Source organism: Protopterus annectens, chromosome 3.part1 (genome assembly GCF_019279795.1).
Source record: "Protopterus annectens isolate FY-2018-M chromosome 3.part1, PAN1.0, whole genome shotgun sequence".
Lineage (NCBI taxonomy): Eukaryota > Metazoa > Chordata > Ceratodontiformes > Protopteridae > Protopterus > Protopterus annectens.
Window position 1 is genome coordinate 113,656,588 of NC_056732.1, and position 16,002 is coordinate 113,672,589.

Genomic DNA, 16,002 nt, shown 5'->3' on the forward strand with positions numbered 1-16,002 from the left:
ACCAAAACTGTGATAAGAGACTTTGGGACACAGGTGGACAGTGGTCTCACCTTCGATAACCACATCACCACAACAGTCAGGAAATCCTTCTATGTCACACACCTCTTCCCTAAGGGCTTTTTATCCAGAAAAAAGGAGGTCATTGTCCCACTGTACTCATCCCTCATTAAACCCATTATAAAGTACAATGCCCAGTTTGACAAGACATCTGCAACAGCTGGAAAGGCCGCAGAAATACCTCACTAAAAGAATCATGGCCTAAAGCAGATGCCCTATGCTGACCGTCTAAAAAAACTCCAGCTATACTCTGTGGCATATCGTCTACTCAGAGACAATCTCTGCTTAACATACAAGGCCATGTCAAGCCCTGAGCTGTTGGACATGCTCCACTTAAAGAAATCCCAATCCCTCAGAGCCACACGCTCCAGGATCTAAACCTTGTCATCACAATGAACAAAATATGCTGGAGGATAGGTTCCTGACCCAGACACTCCCCATACTCTGGAATAGACTGCCCATACATGTCAAGCAGAGTGCCTCCTTGGCCCTCTTCAAAGGGAAACTTGACGATTGGATGGGAGATAGGAAATTCACCCCAGGGATCACGTCAGTCGCCCTGCTAGACAGGGGTCCAGGGAAGTAAATATTATGGGAAGAAATATCCGGGGAATTGTTTGGCTAGGCTTGAATAGGCCCTAGGGCCAATAGCCTAGTACCAACCTATGAACCTATAACTTTATCACTCGTTACAAAGTAGATGTGACCTCCTGGAACAGGGCATCCTTTGGTTCCACTGTTTTGAAGAGTTTATTCCCTTGAGCCTCCCGAGAAAGAAGATGCTGGGGACACTGTCCCAAGCAGCAAGAATAAAGGCGAGGTAGGATAACATAAAGAAATGATGTACTCACCATAACATTCCATGTTTGTTGTCCATGATCTCGACGTGCATCCCACCCCTCCTTTCCCCCTTCCTGGAGGATCGAGAGGAAATTACTGAAATTGGCTGTAAATTCCCTGATTCCCTTCAGGCCTTTCAAATTATGGGCAGCGCATTTGTTACAGTTGTTGTATTGATTGGCATAGTCTAGTGATTAGTTTTCTCAAACAAGATCTGGGTAACAGTCGCTAGGCATATTGGGATAGGTTGTAGCCTCGAGCCAGTAAAAGCTCTCGAGCTTTAGTATGCAGCCGAGTTGGAAACGATGTTCAGTTCCAAACCCAACCAGCAAGAATGATCTTGAAATCATGGACAACAAACATGGAACGTTATGATGAGTACATAACTTCATTTTTTCAGGAAAGCTGATCGGCTGCTTGCCTCTTTCCTCTTATCCTCATAAGAGACCACCAGTGTCAAAGCGTACCATTTCTAGGTGGTTTTCTCTTGCTATTCCTTTTTTTTTACACTCACCATAATAAGCTACTCCTAGGCAGAGTTAGGGCCCATTCCTCAAAGGATTTGCCTTCTTCTGTGACTTACTGACAGGAGTAATCTCTAGAAATGTTTGAGAGGCACCAACTTGATCCTCTGATTACGCTTTTATAAAACATGACAAACTGGATTAATTTTTTTTAGAGTCCTAAATTTATTGGCATCCTCCCTATGTTAATTTTTTAAGCTATGGTAATCCACACAGATAGTTTAGGCTACTGCAACAATGGTATATATACTAAACATAGTACAGTTGTGTAAAACTTACCCTAACAGTAAATGCTCTAATAGATCACTATTGCAGTAGCCTCCCTTCCTTCCTGTCTCTTTCTTTGCTTGTTTTTTTTTTCTTTTGTGTTGAGAGGGTGTGGGATGCTTCACCCCATTTTACATGATTTACTGTTGGGTTTGTTTCTCAGTATTGCTCTGTCAGGGCTCTTGTCTCCCTCCTAGGCTAAAAATGATCTGAAATCTTTTGTACTCCATCTCCTTTAGCTTTGTAAGCTAGACAGTTATACGGGCTAGGACGCGGATAACTTTGACTACTGCAACAGTGATCTATCATATTATCTGCTGTTATGATGTTTACTTATACAACTGTACTTTCTGTTTCATACATTTTTAGATACATATTACAGCTTACATCATATCCATGAAGGACATGCCACATGTTTGTCATACACACATTTATGTTGGCATGTTATAAACATAACACACAGATTGTAGAAATACCTGTGCTGTGATTTCAGAAGTATTCCTGTGCACGTGTGTACTCTACAACCTTTTTGGCTTGTTGAAGACGTGTCTGTACTGTTTCATTACGACTGTTTGACTAAAAACCAGCCCTTCAGAGCTTTCCTGACATTGAAGAGAGTGCTCCTCTGGGGGCTTTCAAGTATCTGTGGTCATCTTGTACTGTTCCTTTGCTGGGCAAATAAGTTTGTCTTTAATTGTACTTTCCTGTGTAGGAAAGTTATTTTTTTAAACTTGGAGTTTGTGTTTTTAATAGAATGTCATGAGAATAAGCTATACTTTTAAACAGGAGTGTACTTTTTCTGTCAGTTTAAAAGTTCTTTAAAGCAATTGAAATCTTTTTCTGTGGAGAAATTGTGTTTATTTTACGTTTTGGGGCTGGCAAAGTGTTTTAAAGTGCTTTTTACTGTGTTTTTGTGTGAAAAAAGAAAGTTACTTTTAAAAACTTTGTTGTACTGGCTTTAGCTGCTTGTTTTCCCTGAGAAAGAGGCACCATTTCCAACTTGACCATGCAAGATAGTACCAGTCCCATGGTTGGTCCTTCTTCCAGCCACAAAAGAAAAAATTAAGCAAACAGCTTTTGCTACCATAGCAGGCTAGCAGTTTGCTACAGCAGCAGGTGGGTGACTCTGCTGCGGCCATAGCTTGTTCCTCAGATAAGTCATATTTTACCCCGCATCTCTCTGGTATAACACCTACAGCCAGTTTGGACTGGGGGTTAGTCACATCCTCTGTCTGTTGGGGTCCTCTCAGTGGTTAAGGAAAGCCACTGTTGTCGGTCCTGGTAGCAGAAACAGGGAAGACTTCCCAGTTTGGTCAGAATGTTGCTGTCATTAATAACACTTTTGCCCCAGATTTTTTTCTGTCAAAAAGGGCGGCGCAGTGGTGCAGCAGTTAATGCTGTCGCCTCACAGCAAGAGGTTCTCCGGTTCGATTCTCGGCTGGGGTGCCTTCTGTGTGGAGTTTGCATGTTCTCCCTGCGTTCACGTGGGTTTCCTCCGGGTACTCCGGTTTCCTCCCACATTCTAAAGACATGCTTCTGGAGCATTTCTCCCCGGGCCTCCGCTGAAAACAGGATCTGTGGAACCTAGTCGGACTTTCCCGGTCAACAAATGTTAAAAAAAAAAAAAAAAAAAAAAAAAAAAAAACTAAACATGTATCTGTTCCTCCTCAAATTTCCTTAGACAGGAGTAATTTACTTAGTATGGCTTGGGGTTCAGATCAGGACATTGATCCTTATGAGGTGATTGATAAAAAAATTAAAAGAGATACTTCTATTCCTGAAGAGATTCAAGATTCTGAGTCTAGCGAAGAAGATGTAGGGACAGTTACATGATTTTCTCCTCGGTTTTCTGATTCAGACTCAGATGAGAGCTCAGTTTCTAATTCTTCCAGTGGGGATTTCTCTTCCTCCGAGAATATTTCCAAAATGTGCCAGTGTTTTCAGTGGGAGAACACTGAGGTTTCCCAATCCATCAGAAAATGAGCTGTTACAGAATGAATTTCTAGAACCTTCACCCATTCCTTTACTTTTGTCATCTTTAGAGTATGTGTGTGTGTCATTGCCTGCAGTTTTCTTGATAGCCAGCTTGTTGCCCCTAAAAAAACAAATAGAATATATAAAGTTCCTCTGTCTTTTGAGTTTTTATTTACTGTTCCCAAACATGACTCAGCAGCTATAGCTTTAGTAAATCCTACTGCTGCTAAACATTTGATTAATTCCAATATTACTCTTTTTGATAAGGAGGGGAAGGCTACAGAAAAGTATGGGAAAAACATATGCATCTGCAACTTTGGTTTTCAGAATTTTGAATTGTTAGGCTCATGTGCTAATGTTTATTCTGACTAATTGAGAAAGTATGAGGAATCTTTTGTCTGCAGTTTCCTCTTGTGAGGAAAACTCTGCATTAAATAATTGTTTCTCCCACGTTACAAATCAGAACTTTTTGTTTACAATTTGTGTACTATGCAGTTGATACTTCTTCCCGGACTATGGCCACTGATACCGTTTTGAGGAAGTTTGCCTGGCTGTGTTCCCAGTACCTCTTACATGATATGAAAAATGATATTTTAAATTCTCCTTTGAACAGAGATTTAGTTTTTGGTTCCTCAGATGTTATCAGAAAGTGTGATGAAGAAAGTAGGTTGGTACAGGGCATCTTTAAGATTTTTCAGCCCTCCTTTTCCAAATTTTTAAGGTATTCTTTAACCCCTTCTCCAATTTTGGCAACAAAAAACAAAAACAAAAAAACAAAATAATCAGTCTCAACAAAATGTGGGTAAACAGACCTTAAGAAGAAATGGCAGGGTGTTCCAAAAAGAACCCCCCCCACAAAACTAAGGGCAGTCTAGTAAGTCAGAATGACTATTTAAGGGACCTTCCCCTTTTCTCTTCCATAAAGTTTAAATCTCCACTTTTCTCTTTGGCAACAGATAGTTTCAGAGAAATTTGTTCTGAATATCAAGGCTACATATGGCATTAGGGAAATCCTTTTGTTCAATGTTATTCGACACATGCTATCCCACGTTCTTCCTTCCCAGGTTGGGAATGTTTTTTATTCAAGGATGTTTTTAGTACCAAATAAAGAAAATGCTTGGAGACCAGTTTTTTATCTTTCTTTCTTTCCTAAACCTGTTTGTGATAGTGTCCAGGTTCAAAATAATGTCACGTCACAACTCTTTTACTGATTGCTCTGATATCTGCAAGAAAAGTATCTGAGTTGCAAGCTCTTACAGCGAGTCAACCATATCTCATTTTCTACAGGGATTGGATTTTTTGAGAACTAATTCTTTTATATTTAAAGTGTATTTACTTTGTCACACTATCCATCTCGTTGTTTTTTTTTTTCTTGAACCTAAAACCGATGGAGAAAGAATGCTAAATACCATGGATGTCCACAGACAATCCAGGTACTAACTTGACAGAACTAAATCTTTCAGTTCTTCTGATCAGTTGTTCATTACTTGTGAAGGTAAGAAGAAGGGACAACCTGTGTTAAAACAGACTATTTTCAAATGGTTGCTAAACCTATTATGTTTTAGTATACTTACCATAACAAAACTATTCCAGGCAGGGTAAAGGCTCACTCTACCAGTGCCTTGGCTTCATCTATGGCTTTTTGGAAAGGGTGATTCTAGAAGTATGCTAGAAGCAGCAAATTGGTTCTCTGTACATATGTTTACAAGGCATTACAAGCCTGAGTCCTCCTCTAGGTCTAGATCAGGTTTTCTAAGACCATTCTCTAAGGTGTCCTGGATTCTTTCCATTCCACCTTCCAACTGTAGTAAGCTAAAATAATCTACCCGTGTAGCTAAGGCTACTGCAGCAGTGATTATTATAATGAACATTGTACATTTGTGTAAGTAAACTTAACATAACAGTACAGGGCCAGCCTTTGGTCAACTGGTGCCCTAGGCAAAGGGCTCCACAGTGTCCCCCCACACCACCCAGTGCCCCCATCCTGGTCTAATTACAACATCCAGATTACTTTTATTCTCCATTTTGTCTTACTCTTCAGGTTTTTCTGTATTTATTCAACACATGTTAAAGAGACCATTTCTTTATTACAAAAAAGTAAACAAATAAATACTGGAAAAGCACCCCTGTTAGAGCGGCTCCCTAGGTGGCCACCTAGTTGGCTTATGCCTATCGCCTGCTGTGTAACACTAGATGTTTGAATGATCACTGCTGCAGTAGCCACTTCCTCCCTCCATCCTCCTTGTTTTTTACTGTGTTGTTTATGCCAAGGTATGGAAAATTATTTTTGGTTGTTTCTAGCATTGTCCTTTCAGGGCTCAGCTGCTCTATCTCTGTTGGCATGAAAGCTGTGAAGGGATCAGTGCCCAAAACTGTCTTTTTATAGTCAGTTCAGCTCAACCTGACAAACGTTGTGGGTGTGAGGAAGATGATCTGAAGCTTTGGAAGCTGGCTGGATGTTATACCCTTGAAGGATATAACCCCATATAGTTAAGACTACTGCAGTGATCATTCAAATATCTACTTTTATGGTAAGTTTACTTGCAGAACTGTACTTTCGGGTCACAAGTCAGAAAACCTTCTGTGGGTCCATTTTATACATTTTTATTACTTTTGTCTGTTAGACTTTATCACCATCCTATGCCAGTGTGCCTGAACTAGTTTGTACTAGGCAAGGTCCATGTATATTATATGCACTTGTTACATCATGCATTGGGCCTCTATTTAACCTGCATAACATGGTCTATCTAGCTGTTAACATAATGTTTCATACAGTCTACACATTGCACATATGGTGTGCTAGAATTTTCTTTAAACTGGCTACTATAATATGGCTGGATGTGCCATGGTCATGTACATCTTGCCTCTGAGAATGATCGTGCATCTGACAGTGGATTACATCCAAGTGCTCCTATTTGGATAGATCATCCCATCTGCGGCAGTACTACCTTCCTGTATGTGGGAGTCCATTGACTTATGTGTGCTGCTCACTCACCTTCTCCTCCATATCCATCTTAGGGGAGAAGGACTTGCACTGGACAGACCAATTAATTTTCAGATCTTTTCATCTTGCAGTATGCTGTCCTCATGTAGCCATAGTGAATGGGTAGACAATCTTTAGGGAAAATAAGTGAGGGCATGATGTAACACTCGTAAGACCTCACACTTTTTAACTAGGTACTAGCCATGTAGCTGTGAGAATGAAAATGGCAGTATTGGTAGTATGTAACTTGCACATTCCTTGGTTCAGGATGTGTGGCATGGTATCACTTAAAGTGCACACACTTTTTTGTTTTTTTCCTAAGCACAAACATCTCGTTATCCTTGCTTGTTTTTCCATAGTACTTTTGAGGTAGCCATCTTGCATGTTAGCCCCCATCCTTTTGCCTAGAATTGCACAGTAATTCACAATAATAAACGGTGTTAACAAAGCTCAGTGCACACAATCTGTTCATCTGTATTTAATGAAACAAGCATGTTTTAGTATTTTTAAATTTTTCATGTGACCTGAATTATCTTTTCGATATTCTCAGCTTTTTCCTTTACACTTGAATACTGGCACTAAGGCAGCAGGTCTCTTTCAGCTTGTAGCAGGCCAAGTTCAGGAGCAGACCTATTCATTTAGAAGGGTTGTTCAGGACACAGGATGAATTGACCATCACCCAGCTGTGTTATCCTGGGGTAAAGGGTGTGGGAATTACTACTGACTGTGCAATCTGTGGTGGAGACTAAGGACATTGTGGGTCGTGACTTGTAAATTAGGGGGAGTGATACAACATTCTCTGCATGATAATTACCTGGCAGGGGAATACCACGATCAAGAAGGTGGTTTTCACAGGGTGAGGCTCTTCCATTGTACATTTTGGTTGCGTTGAACCCAATGATTTCCCAAATGTGGGAAACTCAACTGCATAATTTATGGTTCTGCATGATATGTGTTTGTGTGCCATGACAAACTGTGATGGTGTCCATGCCCCCATTCATGGCTCCCAACATAAGTCTTTGCTTCCCAGCCCTAAGAATGAGTAGCTTTAAGGCTGTGCCCGTTCTCCCCTGAGAAGCTTAGAGGCCCATCTAGTGCAGTGGTTATGTTTTGGGAAAACCTGGTAAGGAGCAGTGTAGGTACTTGAGGATGATAGAAAGGAGCTGGGCAGAAACATTATCCATCAATTATAATCTACCCAGTCATTGTCTGTCAGGCATTACATAACTCATTTAAACTCTACCTTCTTTTAAATCTCATTCCTTCCCTAGCCTTTCCCCAGAATCATTGACCTAGTTTCTTTATATTTTATGAATAAGTTTTCTTGCAGCTGTTAAATAACTTAACAACCAGAAGTAGATATATTATAGTTATCTTCAGTTAGTAAGAGAAGTAAAATTGTCTATCTGTTAATCTTTTTCCTATTCCAACCCTATGTTTAAAACTTTTTTGTTTATATTTCATTGTGCAAGTGTGTATTTGTATCTGTAACTTTCAGACTGCATTGTTTAATTACCTTAAGTAAAGAATTTCATTATTCACTTTCAAAAGCTCATGATGTTTGATTGTTACCTTATATAAGGATAATTTTACAGTTCTGATAAATTATAACTGTTGAAATCAGCCTCTTGAAAAGAGAGCGAGAGCGACTTTTAACAATATCTACCATAACTGGACAGTATGCTTTGTTCATTTTAAGACCATACAGTAATTATATACTGAGTGCACCAGATTGGTCTGGTTGATGTTAGTGTTACCTTAAAATAAGATGCAGTTTTGGTACTGAAGGGGTATTATAAGCCCATCAAGGATTACACTGGATGGATGTGGCATGGCCAAGACGGTGAGCAGTTAACAGCACTGTTTTTTAGCTCTGCTTCATTTTAACATCTCTTACAGGATTTTTACTAAGAAAACTCAAATAGAATGTTTCAAAACATGATGGATTTATAGTTGAACATCTGCTGAAAGATTTACTACAAAAAATAAAACATATAAACTATTTTACCTGCTTTTTCCTGTCAAGAAATCTAGAAAGCACCAATTGCCTCAGAATGAGCCACTCTAAGCCCATACAGGATACTACTATGAAAAAAGATGTACAGGCTATACTAAGTAAAATCAGTGAATTATCTGTAAAGATCGATAAATTAGAAAGCAAAATGGACAATTTTTATGTAAAAAAAAAACAAGTCAAAGTGTGAGTGAATCTCTTAACAATTGTCACAAATCTCTAGTATAGAAGAGGCAATGTCTGATTTTGATGGAAGATTACTTGAAAACGAGAATAGCAATGAATTTCTTCTGAAACAAAATCACTTTTTCTGGGATAAAATAGACTTAGAAAACAGATCTAGAAGGAGTAACATCAGGATTTATGGGATTCCTGAAAAAGAAGAGAGAAATGGCATGATTCAGTTTCTTAATACCTGGCTGCGTAAAACTTTGAACCTGCCTGAAGGTTTTTCCTTTGGCATCGAAAGGGCACATAGAAAACTTTCTAACTCATCTTTAAAAAAAAAACAACTTCACCAAGGTCAGTGATCGTAAGATTTTTCTCAAGTCAATATAAGGATTTAGTCGTAAAAGCTGCATGAACTAAATTATCCAGTTAAAAGTAAAGGAAATACTATAAGATTTGACAATGACTATTCTACATTAGTGATATCCAAGAGAAAATTATCAGTGCTACTTGTTAAAAGGTTAAAGAACACCAATATTAAAGCACAAATCTTGTTTTCAGCAAAAATAAGGATTCACTTTCCAGAATTTAAGAAGATTTTTAACACCTTGAAAGATACAATGGACTTTATGCAGATAAATAAAATCCTAGAAAAAAATCAGAAGAAACTGAATGGAATCTATCAGCTTCTTTGAAAAGAAATCCAACAAGAGATGGTTGGTTAATTAATAAAAGACAAAAACAGTAAAAAAAAAAAATGAAGGACAAATGAAAATCAATTTATTTCGTGGTTATGAATTCTTATTAATTTAAATACGTGCTTGAACACTTATGAACAGTTGCTGCATATTACTTTTTACCAGGCAAATCATTTATTTATTTCCCTACTTCAGATGGTTACTAGTTCCCTTTCTAAAATGTTAGAGTTTGATTCTATTAGCTACATATGAAATTAAAGCAACTTGTTTTTACTTTAAGTTTAAAAAGTTAAACTATTCATCGTATTAAAAATTAATCATTATTATGATGCAACTTATGTTATGTGGCACACTTTTCTGATATCTTGGCATAGCTGAGTAATGTATTATAAGATACAACAAATGACACTAAAGAAGCATGTTATGTTACATTCTGGGTTCTTAAAATGGTCCAGTAGTGTGCTACTGATAGTATACTTGGCATGTAATAGCACCCAAGAAAGTCATGATTATAAACAAAGGATAAAAAGTATAGATTTTTACATATATATTAAGTTTCTATTGGAATGATATCAAATAATTAGAGTAACACACTTTTACAGGTTAAACCTGGATCACACATAACTGCCATTCTTTTAATGCAAGTTTATATGCAGTGTCGCCTTTAAAAAATGACAGTCTACTTTTTATTAAACATCTCATAGAAATAGCACTTGCTGAATCATTAAATGTTATTTCTTTGAGTGCAATGGCTTTTTAGTGGTTGGGATACTTTGAGATGTTTTTTTTTTTTTTTGTGGTTTAGAGGGGCTTGAGGGATTGATGTGTGGTGTAGAGGTGGCTTGGATTCACTTGCAAGCATTTTTGTGTGAATTGTAACTAATGGACTGTTCATTTTCAAGCCTTTATCATGAAAACCAGCTTGAAACAGCTTATACTCATGGGTACTTCTGTGATTCCCCAGGAGTTCTACAATTCTAAGAACTGTCCAGGTTACTTCTTCCTGTTAAAAAGTAAATAATCATAATGTTTTGAATCACATGCTAAGATGTCAAAGAATACACATTAGATAATAAGCAAAAGACAGTGAGTTGCATTCTAAACCACTGTCAGTTATTACATAGCTCTGAATGCTTGTCTGACAAAAGGAGGCACTGCCAGCACAGCAAGCTGGAATGTTGTAAATAATTATATGTCATTTGTGAATGTCAAACTGATTCATACAAGATTCTGGTGTTACAAATGTATTAGAACTGTATGTCATGTGTATATCAAACTGATTTGTACAGACATTTGTGTTGAAAAGTCATTTGTAGAGTGCTTGTATTTGAAATGTATGCACAGTGTGCCTTACTGGAGAGAGCAGAAGTGTACATGTACTGTTGTAACTGTTTAAATGCATATGCTTTAACAGAGGAAACTGGAGGGTTAACCTCAGTCCAGCAAACTTTAGAAAAATATCTGAAATTAAATCACTTTATCGGCTAGGCCATAAAGATACTGCCTCACATGTTTCAAGGCAGACAGAGATACAAAGTCTGTACTATGAAGCTTTCTGTATTGTCTTTGGGGTGAACTAATTGCCACTCAGGAAGAATGTGTTTAATTGTTTTACTACCTCCAGAAGCTCAAAGATCTGAGCAAAAGCCCTTGTGTGTGTATTTTTACAGGTAGTTCCTAAATATTGCCAGCTGCCAGCAATGGGAGGTTTGCATGGGAAGTAGAAGTCAGATGACCAGAAATGATCTCAGTCTGCAAGCTATCTCAGAGTAATATTTTAAATATTATTTTGAGAAGTCTCTTAGTGAGACAGAGCATTCTGTATTCTGTCTTGGGCCTGACAACAAGAAGGATCATTCACCACATAATCTGCCTTTTTCTATTAAGTAAGTTATTAGGGAATAGTATAATTTTCTTAAATTCAGTCAGGAATATAGTGAAGCTTAGTTTAGATATTGTTTTTCTTTATTTGTCTGAGCCTGTCCTGCAATGTTATTTTAAATATTTCCTGTGGTTTTGAACTCTGTCACTGTGAGTATATATTTAGTATCATCTTGTTCTTTTATTATTTATTATTAAATATATTTAAACCTTTCATTGTGGCTGATCTTAGTAGAGATATTTAAGTTTTGAGAGTACTTGCATATTTATTTGGTGACACTGTATGTGCCACTCTTAATAGCCTTGTTCTTGGTCAAACTACCATTTGTATTATTATTATTATTATATAGTAAAATTGGACACCCTTTGTTAAGGGCCTTAAAGTTACTAGCGAGGGGTTCTGGTGGCAGTGGTAACTACCTTATAGTCAGGTCAGAAGGGGGCATAGCTAGTAAACATGTGCCAGCCTTTCCCAGATGTGTGTGTGTGTGTGTGTGTGTGTGTGTGTGTGTGTGTGTGTGTGTGTGTGTGTGTGTGTGTGTGTGTGCGTACAAAATAAATCTCCAAGATTGTGTGTGTCAGCTACTTGGGCAGGGACACGAAGCACTGGTTGGACAGAAAGAGAGTTGGAGGACTTGGCTTGGAACCCTGGCTAAGGACTCAAATTTATAGCTGTGCCAGTGGGGAGTCCTTATTGGGGATTGAGAGAAAGAGGGAGAACCAGCATCAGACTGACTGTGGTCTCTGTGTCCTCTTAAGAGGAAATTGCACTTGATACAGAGAGATGTATCTGGAAATAGTGTGTGTGTACCTGCTATCCTCCGAGTGAACATTCCCCACAGGTGCCATTGGTGAGGATTGAGGTTCCTTGATTACTGGTCCAGTGGTGGGTCATCACAGCTTGCTATTGATAGTATACTTGACATGCAGTAGCACCCAGGAAAGACATGATATATTATACACAAAGTATAAAAAATTTTAATTTTTACATATATAGAAGTTACTATTGGAATGATATCAAATAATTAGAGAAACACACTTTTACAAGTTAAACCTGGATCACACATAACTGTCAGTCAGAATCACATGCTAAGATGTCAAAGAATACAAGTTAGATAATAAGCAAAAGACAGTGAATTGCAATCTAAACCACTGTCATTTATTACATAGCGCTTAATGCTTGCTATTGGTAGTATACTTGACATGCAGTAGCACTCAGGAAAGTTATTCAGTGCTGTAAATGAAGTATAAAAAATGTAGTTTCTAACATATATAACAGTTAATGAGCCACAGTGGTACAGCAGTAGCGTTGTTGCCTCACAGCAAGAGGTTCTCCTGTTTGATTCTTGGCTGGAGTGCCTTCTGTGTGGAGTCTGCATGTCCTCCCCATGGTCGAGTGACCTCCAAAAGACAGGCGTGAATGGGTGTGCCTTTGCTAAAGGTTGGGCGTCGGGCTGGCTACTCGGCACCATAAAAAAATCGACTGCCAATCATTAGCGGACTGGAGTTCCGCTGTGGTGACCCCTAACCGGGAAAAGCCAAAAAGACAAACAACAACAACATATATAAAAGTTAATCTGATGTTGCCAATTTTCATTCTGTTCTCAACTATTGGGTTTGGATCTGAACCATCAGATCCAATTCAGCATTGCTAAAGCTTACAGGAACCAAATCTCTTGAGCTTCTCCCTTACCCACAATGCACCTTCTCCATATACGTCAGACCTTGCTTGCCGCTTCTAGCTACCAGACGTGGTTTACTATCTCTCTCGAGCTGTATGACTTAGCTAAGTAAAACATTTTTGTATTTCTCTTTTTTTCTTGTAACTCATTAATTAGTATTGTCTTAACTTCAATCCATCCTCATTCTTATATCTCTAATTTCCTTTTCTTACTTGGTGCTTTTCAGATGCTCTCTTTACTTGGTACTTTTCAGATGCTATCGTTAGTATCTCTTCTCCCTTCTGACTCTTTTGTAGTCTTTTGCTTACCATTGTTGATATTCCCTTACCCTCTCATTCTTGCTAGTTTTAAAAAATCTTTGTCTGTCATAGTTATTTTTCTCTTTATAATACCTCTGAAATCATTGTTCTTGTTGTTCATAGGATCATGGGACGTTACTAGGCTATTGGCCCTGAGGTCCTTACAAGCCTAGCCAAGAATTTAGCCCATGTTCCAAAAAGTCAGCACCCTATGCCACTGTCCAGCAGGGGCACAGGTGGAATCCCAGGGGTGTATTTTCTGTTTCCCATCCAGTTATTTAGTTTGCGCTTAAAAAGGGTTAATGAGGTACTCTGCATGACATGGAGAGAGAGTCTATTCCACAAAAAGGTGAGTCTCTGGGACACAAATCTGTCCCACTAACAAGTCCTATTGATGTCACAGCCAGGTTGAGGTTGTGTGTGTGGGTTACTCAAGTGGAGCTTGACTTGCAGCTATGCAGATGTCCCGTCAAGGCAGGATCTGAGATCGCTTTGTATGCCAGACAGAGGTCACCACTGAGGAGTCTGTAGATGACTGAGTAGAGGGATAGGGTTTTTAACCTACTGTGTATGGTAGATTTTTGAGGTCCTGGATTCTCCTGGTGAGGAACCTCTGTGTTGTGTGGTGTTGTTGACCACCAGTTCTGAACAGATCTGGGTGCTATCTTTGAGATTACGGACATATGTGAAGAAGACCTTATGAGTGTCTCTAGTAGATGTGGCCAATTTGGACTCAAAGTTTGCTTTGAAGGATTTCACTAGTGCTCTTATTTGCTAGTTTAGGCTAAGGAGAGTTTGCTTCCAATTGGGCACCTGTTCCTTCTTGGTCCTGGGCAGCAATTTTTTTCTTTTGTTATAGAGTTTATTTTTTGCAGATGTCCACCAGACAGGTTTACTCTTCCTTGCGGAGGATGATTTATTCCTGTCGGGTATTCTTGATTCCATGCATCTATATAAATGTTCGTATAGTAATTTGGTATAGTTTTGGATACTGGTGCCAGTTCCTAGAGATGGGGGAGGAGGCTGTGAAGCTGTTTATACCATCTCTCAGGAGGCTGTAATCCACTTTGGAAAAGTTTTTTTGATTAACCCTAGCTGGGGGGGGGGGGGGGTCGGGGGAAATGGTGACTTCGAGCGTGACCGCTTTATGGTCGGATCTTACAAGGGAGGATGATACTACAGGGATGCTGCAGTGATTACTCATGTTGGTTAATACCAAGTCCAAGATATTATTACGTCTTGTGGGGGTATTGACTAGCTCTTCCAAAGCATTTGCATTGAGAAAATCAAGGAATCTCTGGGCATTTGTGTTCTGGCAAGAGTAGTTCTTCCAGTCTATGTTTAGGTAGGTAAAGTCATCCAGGATCAGGGTAAAGGGTTGAATCTTGATAGATTTGAAGAGGTCTAGATAGGCAGTTTGGGCATCTTGGGTCAGATTTGGGGGCAAGTAGCTAGCTATGATTTGTATAGGGGTCTTGTCAATAGTTAACTGCACCTGGAGTGTCTCCTGTGCGTCAAACTGTTTGACCAGCCTGGAGTTGTGTATGTCTTTAATATATATTGAAACTCCTCCTCCTTTAGTTTTACTACCCACATTTTGGGGTCTGAATGTATGATAGGGTGAATAACCAGCTAAGGCTGGGGTGCTCTCCACAGCTTTGAACCAGGTTTCTGTGACTGCACAGATGTCAGCATTTTCTAGGGTTAGGAATGCTTGCAATGAGTGCAGTTTCATGTTTAGACTTCTAGCATTTAGCAGCATGATTTTTAATTTGTGTTTTGTTGAAATTTTTATGTTGGTAGTTTTAACCTTATCACTTTTCCTAAAAAAGGCACTATAGGGGAGGCAAGAGCCTGTGCCAGAATCCTGAAGCCCAGGTGAGACAGATGCAGGCCATCTCTGACAAAGCATCATGGTCTGTCAATCATATCTTCCCAGGTTGTCAGGTACTAGATCCCCCTGGAATGACACTAGAAACTAAGCCAGTTGTTAAAGTCAATCATTATTCTAATTCACTTCTACAATAACTCACAACTCTCCTTGATTTTACCTTATATTTTGCCTTTTCTCTGGTACAGTTTTTGATTTTCTGGTAAATAAGTGAGAATTTCACCCAGTCAGAAACACCCATAGGCGCTGGAACCATAGGACGAGGGGGAGGGAGCACCCCCCCCACTTTTACAGCTGCAAGACCTGTAGGACTCATGCGCACTTCGCACACTAATTTAAACACATAAGTGCGCGGAAAGCTGCTACAAGAAGTTAGGATAATGGCTTTAGCTGATAAGGCTCCACTTCTATGAAGTAAGTGTTAACTCCGTTTCTGCTAGCTCTGTTTGAAGTGTGAAGTAGAGCTCCGTTGTTTATGTACGCTGTAGAGCTCTGTTGTGTTTCTGTAAGTTGTAGTGCTCCGTTGTTTATGTAAACTGTAGAGCTCTGAGCTCTGTTGTTTATGTAAGCTGTAGAGCTCCATTATGTAAGCTGTAGAGCTCCGTTGTTTATGTAAGCTGTAGAGCTCCGTTGTGTTTCTGTAAGCTGTATTGCTCCATTGTTTATGTATGCTGACTGTAGAGCTCCGAGCTCTGTTGTTTATGTAAGCTGTAGAGCTCCATTG

General features: G+C 39.1%; 1 protein-coding gene and 1 non-coding gene across 2 annotated transcripts in view; both read left to right on the forward strand.

The window, feature by feature from the left end:
• The window catches only part of LOC122797638 (coiled-coil domain-containing protein 178-like), a 1,250,322-nt gene that overhangs the window by 164,280 nt on the left and 1,070,040 nt on the right, over positions 1 to 16,002 (forward strand). The window lies entirely within an intron of this gene.
• On the forward strand, positions 7,452 to 7,615 carry LOC122798959. The gene has a single exon (XR_006364372.1). It is a non-coding gene; the product is annotated as a U1 spliceosomal RNA (small nuclear RNA).